The following is a 6,529-nucleotide window of genomic DNA, read 5'->3' on the forward strand; positions in this document are numbered from 1 at the left end:
CGTTGTAGGGGTTTGCACATCGAGCGGTGCATCAAAGACGTAAGCCTTCTGTGTAGTAGTGAGGACACTCCTCGGACTACGGACCTAGTCCGCATCATTGCTTACAATATCTTTCAACTTAATCTTTCTCTAGGAATGTATTGAAACAGGGAGCTACAACGTGAGTTATTTATCTACAACGTATTTGCAAAGACAATTTAGACTATGTTCATGATAATTGAGTTCATCTAATCAAATTATTTAATGAACTCCCACTCAGATAGACATCCCTCTAGTCATCTAAGTGAAACATGATCCGAGTCAACTAGGCCGTGTCCGATCATCACGTGAGACAGACTAGTCAACATCGGTGAACATCTTCATATTGATCGTATCTTCTATATGACTCATGCTTGACCTTTCGGTCTTCCGTGTTCCCAGGCCATGTCTGTACATGCTAGGCTCGTCAAGTCAACCTAAGTGTATTGCGTCTGTAAATCTGGCTTACACCCGTTGTATTCGAACGTTAGAATCTATCACACCCGATCATCACGTGGTGCTTCAAAACAACGAACCTTCGCAACGGTGCACAGTTAGGGGGAACACTTTTCTTGAATTTTAGTGAGGGATCATCTTATTTAAGCTACCGTCGTTCTAAGCAAATAAGATGTAAAACATGATAAACATCACATGCAATCAAATAGTGACATGATATGGCCAATATCATTTTGCTCCTTTTGATCTCCATCTTCGGGGCTCCATGATCATCGTTGTCACCGGCATGACATCATGATCTCCATCATCGTGTCTTCTTGAAGTTGTCTCGTCATCTATTACTTCTACTACTATGGCTAACGCTTTAGCAATAAAGTAAAGTAATTACATGACGTTTATGTTGACACGCATGTCATAAATAAATTAAGACAACTCCTATGGCTCCTGCCGGTTGTCATACTCATCGACATGCAAGTCGTGATTCCTATTACAAGAACATGATCAATCTCATACATCACATATATCATTTATCACATCCTTTTGGCCATATCATATCACAAGGCATATGCTGCAAAAACAAGTTAGACGTCCTCTGATTGTTGTTGCAAGTTTTTACGTGGCTGCTATAGGTTTCTAGCAAGAACGTTTCTTACCTACGCGAAAACCACAACGTGATATGCAAATTTCTATTTACCCTTCATAAGGACCCTTTTCATCGAATCCGATCCGACTAAAGTGGGAGAGACAGACACCCGCTAGCCACCTTATGCAACTAGTGCATGTCAGTCGGTGGAACCAGTCTCACGTAAGAGTACGTGTAAGGTCGGTCCGGGCCGCTTCATCCCACGATGCCGCCGAATCAAGATAAGACTAGTAACGGCAAGTAAATTGACAAAATCGACGCCCACAACAACTTGTGTTCTACTCGTGCATAGAAACTATGCATAGACCTAGCTCATGATGCCACTGTTGGGGGTCGTAGCAGAATTTCAAAATTTTCTACGCATCACCAAGATCAATCTGTGGAGTAATCTAGCAACGAGGGGAGGAGAGAGCATCTACACACCCTTGTAGGTCGCTAAGCGGAAGCGTTCAAGTGAACAGGGTTGATGGAGTCGTACTCGTCGTGATCCAAATCACCGATGATCCTAGTGCCGAATGGACGACACCTCCGCGTTCAACACACGTACAGCCCGGTGACGTCTCGTACGCCTTGATCCAGCAAGGGGAGAGGAGAGGTTGGGGAACACTCCATCCAGCAGCAGCACGACAACGTGGTGGTGGTGGAGGAGCGCGGGACTCCAGCAGGGCTTCGCCAAGCACTACGAGAGACGAGGAGGGAGAGGGGTAGGGCTGCGCCAACAGGAGAGGAACTTCATGTGTTGGGCTGCCCCTTTGCCTCCACTATATATAGGGGGAGAGGGAGGGCTGCGCCCCCACCTAGGGTTTCCTCCCTAGGGGTGGCGACAGCCCTAGATCCCCATCTGGGGTGGCGGCCAAGTGGGGGGGGAGGGAGGCACACCAGGCATGGGCCTTAGGGCCCATCTGCCCTTAGGGTTTGCCCCCTCTTCTCTCCAGGCGCATGGGCCTTGGTGGGGAGGCGCCCCAGCCCACCTAGGGGCCGGTCCCTTCCCACTATTGGCCCATGTATGCCTCCGGGGCTGGTGGCCCCATCTGGTGGACCCCCGGACCCCTCCGGTGGTCCCGGTACACTAGCGGTGATGCCCGGAACACTTCCGGTGGCCAAAACCATACTTCCTATATATCAATCTTTACCTCCGGACCATTCCGGAACTCCTTGTGACGTCCGAGATCTCATCCGGGACACCGAACAACATTCAGTAACCGCGTACATACTTTCCCTATAACCCTAGCGTCATCGAACCTTAAGTGTGTAGACCCTACGGGCTCGGGAGTCATGCAGACATGGCCGAGACAACTCTCCGGTCAATAACCAACAACAGGATCTGGATACCCGTGTTGGCTCCCACATGCTCCACGATGATCTCATCGGATGAACCATGATGTTAAGGATTCAATCAATCCCGTATACAATTCCCTTTGTCTAGCGGTATGATACTTGCCCGAGATTCGATCGTCGGTATCCCGATACCTTGTTCAATCTCGTTACCGGCAAGTCTCTTTACTCGTCTCATAACATATCATCCCGTGATCAACTCCTTGATCACATTATGCACATTATGATGATGTCCTATCGAGTGGGCCCAGAGATACCTCTCCGTTTACACGGAGTGACAAATCCCAGTCTCGATTCGTGCCAACCCAACAGACACTTTCGGAGATACCTGTAGTGTACCTTTATAGCCACCCAGTTACGTTGTGACGTTTGGCACACCCAAAGCACTCCTACGGTATCCGGAAGTTGCACAATCTCATGGTCTAAGGAAATGATACTTGACATTAGTAAAGCTTTAGCATACGAACTACACGATCGTTGTGCTAGGCTTAGGATTGGGTCTTGTCCATCACATCATTCTTCTAATGATGTGATCCCGTTATGAACGACATCCAATGTCCATGATCAGGAAACCACAACCATCTATTGATCAACGAGCTAGTCAACTAGAGGCTTACTAGGGACATGTTGCTGTCTATGTATCCACACATGTATCTGAGTTTCCTATCAATACAATTCTAGCATGGATATTAAACGATTATCATGAACAAGGAAATATAATAATAACCAATTTATTATTGCCTCTAGGGCATATTTCCAACACGACCTTGGAGTGACCAAAGGTCCGTGATGTCCTATTGGGGTGCTTGGCTATCATGCAGAAATATCGATCTTCGATTCTTTGACAATATCTCTTGGAGGTTTGAGATGTATCTGTGCAAGCGTCAAGAGACACCGCACTCCAAGCCTTGATCAAGATTTGATCTTCCAAGATCGTGTAGTTCTTCGATCTCACACTTTTTTTGCTTGCGCTTGCTCATACGCCCCCTCATCTACCTTCCCCACTTCATCTTCACCATCGTGATCATCCACGCGACCCTCCATTTTATTGTAATCGAAATCAATGAACGGGGCTTGATCGATGTCGATGGCGTTGGTGTCCAACAAGTTCACGAACTCGGCAGTGACATTGTTCGAACCACCGCTACATTGAGTGACATCAAGTCACGAGCTACCATAATGGCGAAAAGCGAAGCAAGAACAAGGGATCGAATGATGCATACCTTCCGGCCATTTCATCGAACACCTCGCCTGCGGTGGAAGCAGCGTCGTTGAACGGCATCGCGAGGGGACATCTTGCGGGGGCAGAGGGAGTGGACGAAGGCGCCGACCTTTTTGTAGGAACCTTCTTCCGATTCACGCCCGAAACCTTGGTCACCTTCTCCGCCGATGGCCGAGCAGATCGCGCAGCGGCGGCAGAGCCCGGCGCGCGTGCCTTTCCTGCGGGGCCAGCCGGATTACCGCCCTGCACGACAACGTTGCCCTGCCCCTTGCGGGCAGTCGCGTTGGTGCCTTGGGCGACGACGGGGGCGACATGGCCGGCGATGATATCTGCCGGAGGGGATTACGCGTGCGCGACCTTCACGGTGACAGGGGACTGCTGGGAGGCTTCCATGGCGGCAAAGAATGGCGGGGAAGATGGACTAGAGCGTGCGGTAGCGGGGCAATGGTGGCCGAGGAGGGGGGGAGCGGGAACGGCCGCGCGGAAATTTCCCTCATGCCAAATCTCGCTGCGGATAGGGGGCGAGCTCGGGTCAGCCTCTCACCCCGTGAATCTAAATATTGAGGGCAAACTTTTGCCGCCCCCGCAAAAACTTTTACGGAGCGGACGCGTTTGTGGGGTCTCCTCGAATAGAATTGTCGATGCCGACCCATATTTTGACCGTTATTTTGCGGGTCCGGCATTATACATGGTCTGCTAGCGATGCTCTAACAAAGCAAGAAGTGATACAAGACTTGATCCGATTTAACAATGGCGTGTTTGGTTGCCCGCATCGAGCCCAACCAGGCCCGCGCGGGAAGGGAGAGGCCTGTTTGGTTGCCTGGTTTTCCTGTTGGGCCTGCATCGAACGCTCCTCAAAGCAGCCCAGAGCCTGGCTCGCTGGAAACCCTCGAATCGGCAGTTTCTCGTGAGCCAGGCTCAGTGCGGCGCGAGGTCACACGGGAGGGAGCGAGGCGAGGGCGAGGGGGGATGGCGGGAGATGGAAATTTGGCGCGCCGTCCCAGCGCCAAATTAGCCTCACCCCCTTTCACTCGCTCGCCCATAGCCACTACCCCCTTTCTTCCCTACCGCCTCACCACCGGCGGCGGCTGTGATTTCAGATCTGCGCTATAGGCGGTGGCGACGGCGGAAGAGGCGGCGGCGTTTGCGGCGGATCTGGTGCTGCCCTTGCTGTTGGCCACCGTCCGTGCCATGGCCCCCCTATGCCGTCCTCATCTCCGATGCCGGTAAGAAGCCCCCCTCCCCTCTTTGTTAGCTCAGTGTTTAGGCCGTTAAGCTAGGTGTAGGATCGATTTCCCACTGAACGAACCGTCGATGTCGATTAGGTTATGGACACACGGATGATGCTGATAATTTAGGCAGCAACACTGATTAGTATGATTCAGGCATGGGTCATGTTCATGCACCAGAGAGCTATTCGTCATGCTGGGAGACCTTTGCTCCGCTATGGTCCATTGTTTCCCCGGGAACAAGAGAGGATCCAAAATCTGAACTATATCTACAACTGCAATGACGTCGAGGCTCTGTGGATTCTTAGAATGAAAAGAGCACCATTTGCCAGGCTTGTCGAGACCTTCAGGAGCAGGGGTTGTTGCAAGATAGTATCAACACCAATGTAGAAGAGCAAGTGGCGATGTTCCTCCATGTTGTTGGCCATAACCAGGGGTTCAGGGTCATTCACAACATGTTTAGGAGGTCAATGGAGACCATCTCTAGGTACTTCAAGCAGGTGCTTTATGCTGTTGGGGAGCTTAGAGGAGAGATGATCAGGAGACCATCTGGCCAGACACCACCCAAGATTCGTGGAAGCCCAAGATGGTATCCATACTTCAAGGTGAGCATTGATAATATACACTTTTCATGGCTTGATATGCTTGTATTGTTCAAGTTGAGCACTAACACAGGCTTGTGATGCCATTTTCAGGATTGCATTGGGGCAATAGATGGTACTCATGTCACTGCCAGAGTTTCTAGGTCACAGTCTGCAGCATACAGGGGGAGGAAGCAGTACACAAGGCAGAATGTGCTTGCTGCTATTGACTTTGATCTGAAGTTCACATATGTGTTGACTGGCTGGGAGGGGTCAGCGCATGATGCTAACATTCTCACTGACAGCATGAGTCGACCTGATGGGATCAACATCTCCGACGACAAGTTCTACCTTGGAGATGCTGGCTATGCATGTCGACCGGGTATTCTTTCACCCTTCAGGAAAACAAGGTACCATCTCAATGAGTTCTCTGGTAGGAACTATCCTAGGACTGCACATGAGCTGTTTAATTTCAGACACTCTAGCCTTAGAGTAACTGTTGAGAGGGCATTTGGAGCTCTGAAGAATAGGTTTAAAATCCTGGATCAGAAGCCATTCCACCCATACCCCACTCCGGTTAAGCTAGTTCTTACTTGTTGCATTCTGCATAACTGGATCTTCCAGTGGGGCTTTGATGAACACGTGCCTGAGGAGGAAGATGTCAAGCCTAACGATGTTGTAAGCTCTGGCCATGGCGTGGAGGCATTTGACAATGACGCTTGAAAGAACAAAAAGTTAGAGTGGGCAGAGGCGATGTGGCTTAACAGAGGTCAATGCAGGATTTGAAGATGAAAGAAGAACAAGAAGCAGCAGCAGCAGCAGTAGCAGAAGCAGCAGAAGCAGAAGTAGAAGAAGAGGAGAGGAAGAGGAAGACCTGGTAGCACCGATGAACTAGCCCCTATTTAGCCAATGGCTCTTAATAATTTGAACTGTCATTTGATAGTAGTTAGGATGAACTGTCATTTGTTTAAGTAGATGGCGCTACATGTTCAGATTATGTGTGGTAAGCTCACCACTAGTTAGAAGTGATAACAACACCTTATGC

General features: G+C 49.9%; 1 pseudogene; it reads left to right on the plus strand.

Annotated features, from left to right (window-relative positions):
- Positions 1-5,002: 5,002 nt before the first annotated feature.
- LOC123101387 (uncharacterized) lies at positions 5,003-6,270 on the plus strand (annotated as a pseudogene).
- The last annotated feature ends 259 nt before the right edge of the window (positions 6,271-6,529 follow it).

The sequence above is a fragment of the Triticum aestivum genome, chromosome 5A (assembly GCF_018294505.1).
Source record: "Triticum aestivum cultivar Chinese Spring chromosome 5A, IWGSC CS RefSeq v2.1, whole genome shotgun sequence".
NCBI lineage: Eukaryota > Viridiplantae > Streptophyta > Magnoliopsida > Poales > Poaceae > Triticum > Triticum aestivum.